We start from the raw sequence: 12326 nt of genomic DNA on the forward strand, positions 1-12326 counted from the left end.
AAGAAAGGTTTGGGGGGAAAAAAGATCAATACAGATCATGCAACAGTCAGGATACTAATCTGCTGTCTGCTAAGACATGATTGAAAACTGCCAAAATTATGGCAGAAATCCCAGAAATCCCAGAGATACATTAACTATGCAGACTGTGTTTCATCTGCTAGACTATCTAAAGGCTGAAAGGTCAAACTTTTCCCAATCATTGCCTGTTCTGAATCTGAACAAAAAGCTTTGGGAACAAGATTATACACAGTACAAACTAATGCAGAATTACAATAGTAAGAGAATTAAGTCAAATGTAAAGGAGAAAAGAGGCACATCTGGTCTTGGATAACGAGCACTGTATGTGAGTCTGATGTTCAGCTGTTTGGGTAAAGGGAGCACAGCTAACCATTCAAACAGCAATTGCAATTAGAAATTCAAGGGGCTATTGATGAAAAACCCCCCTAGTCTTCATTAGCATGCCTGATTGAGCCAACATTTTTGGAAAGGATATCAGTATTGCCAAAGCAGGGCTTGCTAGAGCATCCTTGTACTAAGTGTTTTTACATTTTGCACTTTCTAAATACTGTCTTTATCCCCCAGCCTCTGAACAGACATTCTTTTTAGATTTCATAAAGTGAATTCTGCTAGTGTAAAACTGATCTAAAAATAGGCATGTGGTGCACTGGACGTTGCATAACTGCTAAGTTCTGCCAGCAGTGATTTATGTTGCTGTTTTTATTTGGCTGGCTGGCTCTGGGCAAAATAGAATTGGAGACTAAAAGCTGTCTCCAGTTGCAGCAATTGAAGACTTTTGTTCTCACAGATGATGCCACTTCTTGCAAAGATGATCAAAACCTACTCTTTAGCCCCACTCTTCATTTTCATTTCCTCTCCTTCCCTGGCATTTTAGTTTTCCTTTACAGTCCTAAAAATGACAGGGCCAGAATAGAAAGTTACTTTAAAAGGCCATGTTCAAAATGATGTATCTAAAGTTCAACACCAAATATCACAAGAGGGGGAAAAGCCCTATTCAGCCTTTCAGAGTATTTTATAACTGTGCTGTCTTGAAGCAATCTCTCTTGGACAGTTTTGTGGTAGGTTACTTGGGGTTGTAAAGAGATTTATGTGGCTTCTTGGAGGTCTATCAGAGCAAAACTCAATATTCCATCTTTTGTCTAGCTCTGGGATCACCTCTGAACTGAGCAGACAATCCCTGTGCTCTGCACAGGTAAAACCTATCAGATCTCCTTCCAAGAGATGCCAAAATTGATCACGTCTCAGAAACTCAGCCCTTACAAAGGGAAATAATTGCCAGCCTGTTGCACCTTAGCACAAAACATTTTAGTTTTGACAACAGCTTGCATTTTAACTCCCCTATTCCAAATATTTCTACCATCAGATTTACAGTCATCCTGCAGGACAGACACCCATCCCTTACTTCCTGGCCCAACCAGGGGAAGAGCTGCTACATAAACCTCCAAGAGATTTCCATATCTTACAGCCTCCCTCCTCCTGGTCCTCCCTAGCTCCCCAGGACTAGTGGAACATAAAACCTACACACTTTACTCCAAAAAGGGAGGCTAGAGAAGTCCAGCCTTCCTGATATCCTTGCATCAAAAAAAGACTTTCATGAAATGAGTTTTTGGCCAGATGAGTTTCTTGCACATCTTGCAGACATTCATGTCTGGGCAGCTAAACTATCAGTCTGCCAGCTACATGAACTACTTGAAAAATCAAGGCTTTACACTTAAGGGCCACTGGCACACAGACCACAGGTAATAAATCATCAGATCTGCTTAAGACACAGATTTTCTGACTCTGTGCAAGCAGGACTGGCAGGACTCCCTGCACTCACACAGCTGCTCTGATGTCTTTAGCATGCAGGTATATTTCTCCCCTCAATTCCTGATCAGAAACAGGAAAGCCTCCACTCCTTGCCTATGGATCCACAGCCTCCTCAGACAAGATACCTTCCAGGAGGGCTTCCCACCACACTGCAGAAGGTCTAGACTACATTATGGCTCCTTAGTCACCCAGAATAAAGCTCAAAGAGCTACATAGAGGAGGGTGGATATTCCTGCTTCAACATGACACATGGGGAAACTGAGGCAAAGAATGATTACACGGCCTGCTCTGTGTGTCCAGCTGGAACCAGTATCTCCTAATTCCAGCTGCAAGATTCACCTATGAAAGTGTATTTTACACAAGAAGAAAAGAAACTTCAAAGGTATATTTAGCATATCTGAAAGAGCAGAAATATCAGAAAGAGAGACGACCAGAATACCAGGTTTCACATGCAGGAGTCCCCTTGCTTGGTTCATCCATATTTAATAACTCCACACAAATGGCAGCCTGAAGCTTTAATTCCCTGGCAAGGCAAGCTACAAGACAATCTGCTAAAAGGAAGAAAAGTCACCACAGCAGATAAAGGTAGACCATTCATGAGAAAGGGACAAAATTCCCTTAGGCTAGGTTTAATCAGGCTGCTCTGAACCTGCATCCTTTGAGCATCTTTACTGTCTCTTTCCCTGTGAAGTTAGGCTGTTGTCTCTGCAATCTGGAGATATTTAACAACACGTGTCTCAGATCCATAAGCAAAGTGCCAGTCAAGCAGAAAATCAAGTGATCAGAAGTGAAGACACGGGGCAGTCACTGACTTAAGGATGCTTTTTCCACCTGGATTTAAAGACCTGCTTCAACAACCTGTTTCTGCTTGTTTTGAAAAAAAAATTTCCCCCATGGGAAACCACATCATTCTACATCTCTGATGGGTCAAAAAACAAGTAAGCAAACATATCTGTTCACAGCTCAGAGAAACTGAGGAGAACAAGACACTTATTGCAATATTTTCAGTGACATCTCAGGGGTCATCTTTATCCTGTGAGTATCCATGACCCGTTGAGGAAGGAGTGAAGGACAAAGGAAATCAAATAATGTTCAGAGATTTGCATCTGAAATCTAATTAAGCTAAGAAACTGCTATTTAGGCTAAAACATCAGGCACGTAGCCCAGCTCCTCAGGGAGGAGACACTGATTTCAGTAGCTTTACAGTTCCATGACTTTCTTCCTGCAGAAGTAGAACTATGTCTCCTTCCTACCCAAGAATAATATTTTGTCCTATGCTTTATAAGAGCACCTCAGAAAAGGAAAGCTTACTGCAGTGCTCAGGGGTGAATATAAAGTTTATTTCTAACTATTGTTAAGCAGCTGTAAACTGCACAACATGCAGACGATGATTAATCCACGTGGCAGTCTCCATTTTGGGATGACAAAATGCCTCAAAAGCACTATTCTTTAACTTACTGAACTTTCTGTGCCCAATCAAAGTTATTTATAGTTCAGGTCCCTTGATACACGACATTACTTCAGGCAATTACAATGCACAGCTGGTTGCTTTGGGCTCTAGATTCAGAGGTGGCACGGGGAGAACTTGACCAGGCTCAGGACCAAAACACCAGCATCAGAGAAAGACACGGCTTCTAAAAAACCACTTCCAAGGAAAAATGAGGACGTTTTCTTTCACTACACCAGTTGTTCAACCAGAATTTTTATCCTGCAGCATCTGGTAGCCCTGTACAGCTCAGTTTCTGCAACCCCCTGCCCCAGCAAACCTGAGCACACATTCCCAATATGCTCACACACAATACATGTGCACTGTACACTGGCACAGCCAGCCAGCATCTTTTATCTCATCACTTATCATAAAACTTTACAACCAAGAGCCTCTTACTAGGTTCAAAATAAAGATGTTACAGGTAAACTGACAATTACTTTTAATTGTGTGTTCAATAATACCATGACAGCACAGTATTTTAATTCCAGGGGAAAAAAGCCCAGCCTGAATGTAAAAGGCAGGATTAAATGATTTTCAGCTTCCTTCAAACACATTCACAAAGAGAATATTGCAGTGTAGCTACAACTGGAGACAACTACCAGAGGTGAAGCTCAGCCCTACAGCACAATCCCAAGTAAGTGGGATGGACCCAGCCCCTGGTCCTGGATGGATGGATGGATGGATGGATGGATGGATGGATGGATGGATGGATGGATGGATGGACCCATTCCCTGTGCTAAAGCTTTGCTTGGGAGCTCAAGCACAGTCTGTTCCTCAGTTCTGACTCACACCAACCACAAGGACACTTGCTTGCTCCTACCCAGCGATGCTGAGCAAGCTCACTGTGAGACAAAGGGATCTGTACAAACCAGGGCCAAAATAGTGACTCAGAACAGGAGCTCTGAAAGCCAAAATGACTACCAGTGAGCTAAAAAAGAGCATGCCCCCAAGGCAAATCCATGCAATGAACTGCTCAGACTCTCAGCAGCCTCAAAGGTGAATTCAAGTCTCCTTGGCATTAACGGGGGTGGCTATTACCCATTTCCATCCCTACCAAGGATCTCAGCAGCCCTAATTTGTCCTACTTTGGCTATCATTGACATTCCTTTGCACCTCACAAGGATTATAATGGCTCTTTCCCTGCTCTGATCCAGCAGATAAGATGCTATTCTTAACCAGGGTACCTCTCAGAACAGCAGCTGATGAGCTGCTGAGCCACCACGGTGAGAGGCACACGGAGATGCTCTCACAACAGAATATCCATTCTTAAATTAAGCTGCTCTGTTGAAAGTGAAACTTATATGTGAGGCCCTTGTCCATCCTACCTCCCACTCAATATAACTGCTTTCTGCTGCAAAGTGACATACCTGTCCCTTCATTGCACAGCTCCAGATATTTCATGTATTTCCAGGTTTCCATGAAACACTGGCTGTTGCTTGCCCACCTATGCCTTAATATCCTCCACCCTCTTCACATTTCCTTAGCAAACCCGATGGAGGAGGCTTGGCACTTCTGTAAATAAACTGATCAGCAAGATAATGAAAGAAAAGATGGAAAGAAGAAAACCTGCCAGGTTATACAATATCGGAGTATTTTATGTTAGCCTTAAATACAGATATACTTCTGGACATTAAAACAAAAGCTATCTAAAACTGCTTACTGGGAAATATTACAGTCTTGGCTCGCAAGATTTGAGTGATTTTTCTTTGAGAACACAGTATCAGGAGGGAGCAGCTTCAAGGATTTACAGCTCCTCCTGGGAAGTATCATGCTTGTGAGGATTTAAAACTTCAGGCAGCCCTCTTTAAAGCAGCGGTGTCAGCTGGGGTTAATCTAAATCACTTTCAACTCAGTAGTTATTGGAAATCTTTTTTAGGTAAGTGTAGCAATCAAATAAGCAAACAAAAAAAGACAGAATGATAATGCTGCTTTGATTAACAGAGAAGAGTGATCCTGCATACCAATTCTTTCTGTACCTATCTGATTTTCCACTGGCATTGTGATACAAGGAGAGAGGGAGCCCTTCCACCTGCTGACAGTAAGGAGTTAAGGACACTGCCCCTCTGGTCCCTGAGGGTGGGAGCCAGCTCTGTCTGCTTTCTGCTGCCCAGCAGGAAGGAAATGTGCTCTGGGTGCTGCATACAGGAGCAGAGGACTACTGGGATCCCATACCAGGTACCTCCACCCCAGACAGTACAAAGATCAAAAGATGTAAGGACATCAGCAATCATTACATGTGCTTAATTCTGTTGCTAAATACATTTAAATCACATAGTTTTGCAGCCTGATGCTACATCTCATTAATATGTAAACAATACCACTAACTGAAGCTGCTGAGAGGGCGGTGGTGGGGAAGGAGATCAGATTTGACTTTGAAATCTTTGTAAATACCTCATTTAATTATTCTAAGACCAGAGGAATGTTATCATCATCTAATCTGATCTCCCGAATGACACAGGAGCTTATGCACAATGCTTTCGGTTCTGTCATGGGATGTGGTGAGACAGACATCCCCCACTGCCCTAAAGCTTTTAACCATCAGACAAGCAGTTCCCCTCATTAATCAGGGGGGCGTGCATGTGTCTGTGTGCATTATTTTTGTACTTCTACTTCCTGACCACATAACTTGGCTAAATTAGAGACCTGTCTGCTCACAGAGGTAAGTGGTGGTATGATCTGTCAACCTTGCAAGTTGCTCCTGAACAAACTAAACCTACTTAATTGCTGAGATCTCAATATGAAACATGGCTTTTAGAGCTCAAACCCCTTTAGTAGCTCTCTCAATCTCTTCTAATATTCCAATATACTTTTCAAAGCATGGGTGCTGGAACCAGCAGAATTTTCCAAAATGGTCTCAGTAAGTCCATACACAGGCATCTAGTACTAACATTCCTACCAGCTTCTTGTTTTTCCACTCTTACCTGTGACAGAGCCTGAGATTCTCACACCCCAGGCTGGTGTCTGTTCATTGGCTCCACCAGCTGCATCCTGGGCTGCATCCCAAGCACTCTGGCCAGCAGGTGCAGGACGGGATTCTCTCCCTGTTTCACACTAGTGAGACCTCACCTGGAGTGCTGCATCCAGCTGTGAGATCCCCAGCATTAGAAAGACATGGGCCTGTTGGAGTAAGGCCAGCAGTGGCCATGAAGATGCTCAGAATGCTGGAACATCTCTGCTACAGACAGGCTGAAAGAGTTGGGGCTGCTCAGCCCAGAGAAGACCCCTGTGGAGACCTTAGAGCACCTTCAGTAGCTGAGGGGGGCTACAAGAGAGCTGGAGTGGCACTTTTAACAAGGCAAGTAGCGACAGGACAAACAGGAATGACTTGAAAGTGAAGGAGGGTAGGGTTAGATTAGATACTAGGAAGAAATTCCTTGCTGTGGGGGTGGTAAAGCACTGGCTCACATTGGCCCAAAGAAGCTGTAGATGCCCCATCACTTGAAGTGTTCAAGGCCAGGCTGGATGGGGATTGGAGAAACCTGATCTAGTGGAAGATGTCCCTGCCCATGGCAGAGCACTTAGAACCCAATGATCTTTAAGGTCCCTTCCAACCCAAACCATTCTGTGATTTTATGATTCACATTTATTGCTTGAACACACCTCTCCCCTTGCCCTCTCCATTGATAAATTAATAAGGAGGACTGCAGTCAAGCCTGCCAGCTCCTTTCCTCCTCTCCAGACCAAATCAGATGGTTTAATATGGATTAGTCCAGTTATGCTGTAAAAAGTCAGTACTGTGGAAGACCTAAGAGTAGGTCAAGAAGTATCTTTTCCTGATCTGCAAGTTAAGAAGTGCTAAACTGACCTGTAGGTTGTGGATTAAACTGGACAAAAATGCTGGGCACGGGAATTGAAGCAAAACACAGAAGATTTAGCTCAGAATTATTGCAAGCATTGTTTACACAGCTGTGCTTTGCAGGATACATGCAAGTATGGGTCGTGCTGGTGGATTTCATGTGTTTCAGGACAGCTTACAGCCTCCACTGAGGTTTCACTGAGAAAACTCAGCCTTCCCACCTCTCCAGACTTGAGGCCTCTGACCCTGCTGCTGTCACAGTCACAGCCAGCTGGTTTGAAACACCTCACATGGCTCCTGTCAGCACAAACCCATGAATGACTTCAGGAACCGAGGCTGCCTGTTGAAAGAGGGATGAATCTCTGTGCAGATGAAGAAGGATGTGCAGGAAAGGGGGGGATCCAGCCACAGCAACAGGGAATGATCCAGTGGCTCTATCCACAAGATTGCCCAGGAGCTGCTGCTCCTCAGTCTTCCCTCCCTGACTCTGAAGGGTTATTTTACAAATTGCAAAGGAAAAGCTGGCCGAGCTATAAATAAAACATAAAAATATGTGGAGAGAAAGGAATGAAGGGATAAAAGGGTTGGAATAACAAGTTATTTTCAGTCACTGGAGATGACCAGGCAAAACTGACTCACCACTCTTTACTCTATCATTCCCAAACTATATTTATCAAATTCAGATAACAAAAATGCCATGTTTATTCCCTTGCCTGCATATTTGTTCTCTCCCAGCCTCCCCTGCTAAAAGTTTTGACACACACATATGGGATTTGGTTTTCACAGGTATGTTACAAGATAGGTAGAAGAAGACATTGCTGTTTCTAGGCTTACAGGACACCACTGGTTTTTCAAACAGAAAAATGATGTTTTATGTAACAGAGATACACTGACACACTGGTATGCAACTTTCCAACTGCTCTGAGCTCAAACATGCATTTCCTGGCAAACAGCCAACCAGCTCAGACGAGAATCACAATTCTGCTTGAAATGAAGATAATTTGCTACACTCCAGTGAAATCTTTTCAAAAAACATCATGTGTACTCTACCATGTTACAATAAGAGGTCTTGCTAGGCAGGCAAATGTACCTAAATTAGGAAATGGCTGAGTTATTTTTATTTTTAAAAAATGCTTAACTAGTCATCCAGGTATTTCTGGAAAGCTAAGTATCATTACAATTAAGCAAAAATAAGACACCAGATACCCTTAAAATAAATCATACACAGATATACAGAGCTTATTCTTATCTATAAAATAACAGACTATTCACCTAATTTTTCTGTTACTTGTTGGACATTTCAAATGCCTGGGAATCTGGGAAATAAATAATCCAGCCCTGTATGAATGTACATTTCTTTGCTGTCTACTTGAATGAACAATCTCTCCCCAATGCAGATGAAATTAAGCATCAATCTCTACAACAGAAAACACATTCCTATTTGAAGTAATCCAGTTCTACCAGAATCCAGCTGTTGTATCTGCAATTTCCACTGCCATTCCTGACTGGTCTCACTGAGTTAACAGTAAAGCAAAACACTCTGGAACAGTTTACATACACAACTGTCATACCAATGATGCTCAACATTGCAGGATGTTTCTGCTAGGTAAACAATGGAGCTGGCTTAAACCCTGGAATTTCTGGAGAAGAAAAGTGGTACATTTTTAAAGATGCAAGCAGTAGCAGTATGTATAAACTGCCATGCTGTAGTACAACAGCATACAAAGGCTTTTGGGATCCCAATTAAAATACAAGGGTTAAAGAGGTTATACTTCCCAATCTCCCTGGTCTTCTTATTAGATGTTATTTAATTCCCTCAATTCTTCCAAAACCCCTTGCTCATACTCTTTTCAAATGCTTCCATTTCTTTTCTATACTTCTAGGATTTGTCAGCATGTAAAGTAGGAATTTTCTCATCATTTTTAATCACTGCCTTAAATAAACATTTCGCCAAACCTGCAGACTGAGCATGCAACTTATTTTGAGCCTTGTCTTTGGTAAAGTCACTGCTAAATCAGTGTGAGTCACTGTGACCAGAGGAAAATAATTCACCACAGATACTCAGAAGGAAGGAGCTGTGGCAGTTCTTCCTTGGTAATCAAGAGATCAAAGTGCACCCCATCTCCTCGGAAATTCCATGGATTCTTGCTGTCCATCACCCCTCACTTCAGGCCAGTGGAAGGATGGTGCTATGAATAGCATAACACCATCCCCTGCTGTACTGCAACAGCAGCAATAAGAAAATAAATGATTGTTAGAGAAAAGACATTTTATTCTTGGCTTCTAGCACATTACAACTATTGTTTTCTATAATTTAAAGGTCAGCTTCCTTTCCTCACCTTACTCGGTGTTTCTCCCTTTTCCCAGTTGCTACAGATGAGTACCCTTTCCTTAATTCAGGGCACTTTGCTGTCTGTCCTCACTACCCACAACCAACCGCTAGAGAGAACTCTTCAGCTGCGCACTGACCTGACACCGTCCAACCCTGCCCCTTCAGCCCGTCCCAGGCATCACTCTCAGCCCTCAGCAGCCCAGGAAGAGCTGTCAGGAATCAAGGGTGACTCTGATTCCATGAAACATGACAGACTGGCTAGATGATATACCCAGTGCCATTACATTTGGGGTACACGACACTGAAAATGCATTTTGAGATATTTGATATTACAAATATGGCCCATCCCAAACCAAAACACTAAATGAAAATGTACCCTGCACCAAAAATAGAATATGAACTGGATATTGAAAAAAACACCTGCTAGCTGCCACCTCAAATATTTGGATGGAGTGCTTCTGCAGATGTCCTGAGCCAATCTCTTGCACGCCTCACTGATTTGTGCTATTGCCATTCTTGGTCACAGTGGTTTGTTTTCATTTCTGTGTACAAAGCAGGAGGAATGCAGAACAGCACCAGCAGTTCCACAAGAAGGCATAATTTCAGCACACAGAAAATAGTGATGCTTATAAGCTCTCTCCAAGGGATATATACACTAAAGCCATATCAATGCTTCAGTCTAACCTTGATTTTGAAACCCAGGACAAGGATTTTGCTCTGAAAACATTTCATTCTCTGCTGTTAGAAGAACTTCTGTCAGGAGCATCTGTTTTACTATCTGAATTTTCAGCTGAGACATATTTACATAGAAATGAGCTCATCTACACATCTCAGGGAGAGAAAATGGTTTGGGGTAGAAAAGCACTCAGGTTTCAACTCAGCAGCAAAGCCTAGTCATGAAAGAGTCAAGAAAACAGAGCCTCGAACATACTTTAATCTCCCCTTCTTTATTGTAACCCTCTAGATGTAACTTAGCCCTTTGAAATTCAACTCTAACACTGCTAATTCAATTTCCATGTTTTTTTTCCACTGCTGGCTGACCACACAAACCATAGAGCCCCCTGAAACAAGAGTCTAGAGCACTGCGCAAAACAGGCATTTAGACCCACGGCTGCCTGCACCAAGATATGAACCTATAGTTCCCAATCCCCTGGTGCTAAAACAGTTTCCACCAGACCATGATACACACAAGTGAACAAATCTTGTTAAATTTAATCAGCCCAGTACTTGGGGGAGCCATCTTAATCAGAAAGGGATTTAATGAAAAGCCGCAACGCCAATGAATACTCTTTAATTACGACTGACTAATATTTATCCACAAAGAGGAATTTGTTTCAGGATTAGTCTGAGACCTGCAAGAAGCCAAAGACATCAATTTAATAATGGAATGCCTAATTAAAGTATAATGGAAACCTAATTGTGATATACTGCTTTGTAGCGCACATGATTTATTTAGAACAATTGCTTTTCACTGGGCTCATTAGGGAAAGTTAAACAAAACACGATAGCAAAAAAGAAGAGGGAAAAACAGACACACTGGAACTTCCAAGATGATTATAATCAACTGATGAAAGACAGTGACATATTTGTCAGATAAAACACTGCCATCCCTCTGCAGGCTGCGATTAAACTTTCTAAACAGGATAATGATTATATAGTTTCTTTCCTCCCTAATGACACAGGATCAGACCCAAACCCCATTGCAGCTACTTGGTGGAGCTCCTCTGAAGGAAATGAGCCATAACATTGAAGGGTCTAATGGCCTTTGGATCCTCCTCATGCAGAGAAACTTCACAAAACACAAGTACCCTCCCAGCTACTATGAAAGGAGAAAGGAAAACCAGTGCAGACCCCTCCAGCCCTTCCTACCTGTAGGAACTGACTGCAGGACTGACTGTTCCTGACCAGGATGCACTTCTTTAAGAAGGGATGGCCCTACAGGTACCCATGGCACATAACTGAATGTCTCCTCTTTTTTTTTTTTTTTTTTTTTTTTTTTTTTTTTTTTCCCTAAATAAAAATAAAAAGCTGCCCAATCCATTCTTCTTGCAAAACCAAACATCCTCCTGATGGCATCCTGGTAGCACTGGACCCCACAGAACACTAGGCTAGTTGCTACCCCTCCCTTCACTCAAGCCAAGGTGAAGGACATGAGCTGTTTATCCTACAGCACATTTCTAGAGTGTCAGAGCGAACAATGTTTCTTCCCTTCACTGGAAAAATGGTAGGAAAACTGAAGGAAGTGCTCCTCTACCCAGCAGTGCCCTGCAGAAAACAGACACAGGGAGGTCCAGGAGCAAATGAGCTTCCTCTGACAGTGGCTGCTGAAGGCACTGAACAATTTTCTCAGCTGCAGCTCAGTTATGGTGATGTGAGAATGGCTGTACCAACAGAAGCTGTCATGACAATGCCACAGAAAACAGAAAGGGATGCTACATACCACGGGATGTATGGAAACACAGTACAGCATGGCCTTATGGATGCATGAGGAATTGCAGCAATTTTAAATGCACTGCAAAAAAAAGATCTGTCTCCAGTGATAAAACGATTTGCTAATGTCTTTTCCCAGCCACTGCTATTCATAGAGATGCTTAGAAGAATTACACTAAAGTCAATTCCTTAAATGAAAATGAACGAAGCCTGCTGGGAGTGCCTGGATAGTCATTCCTATGTTGAGATGGACAGTGAATTTTGGGCGCTCATCTTGTACTTTCACTGGCAACCAGAGAAGTAAAAACTAAATTCCTTTTGCAAGGACAGCTAGAGTCACATACAGGCCAGTGGTTCATCTTCAGGCCTGGTCTCAGTGTCACAAGAACAAGACTGAGAGAGGCCATTTATCCCAAAGCAATGGCCCAACACTGAGCCAATGTGCTTCTCTG

The 12326-nt window shown here is 42.7% G+C and overlaps 1 protein-coding gene across 8 annotated transcripts in view; it reads right to left on the reverse strand.

Moving 5' to 3' along the window:
* LCLAT1 (lysocardiolipin acyltransferase 1) overlaps nt 1-12326 on the reverse strand; it is a 117843-nt gene that overhangs the window by 4143 nt on the left and 101374 nt on the right. The gene's annotated exons all lie outside the window — the stretch shown is intronic.

The sequence above is a fragment of the Passer domesticus genome, chromosome 3 (genome assembly GCF_036417665.1).
Source record: "Passer domesticus isolate bPasDom1 chromosome 3, bPasDom1.hap1, whole genome shotgun sequence".
NCBI lineage: Eukaryota > Metazoa > Chordata > Aves > Passeriformes > Passeridae > Passer > Passer domesticus.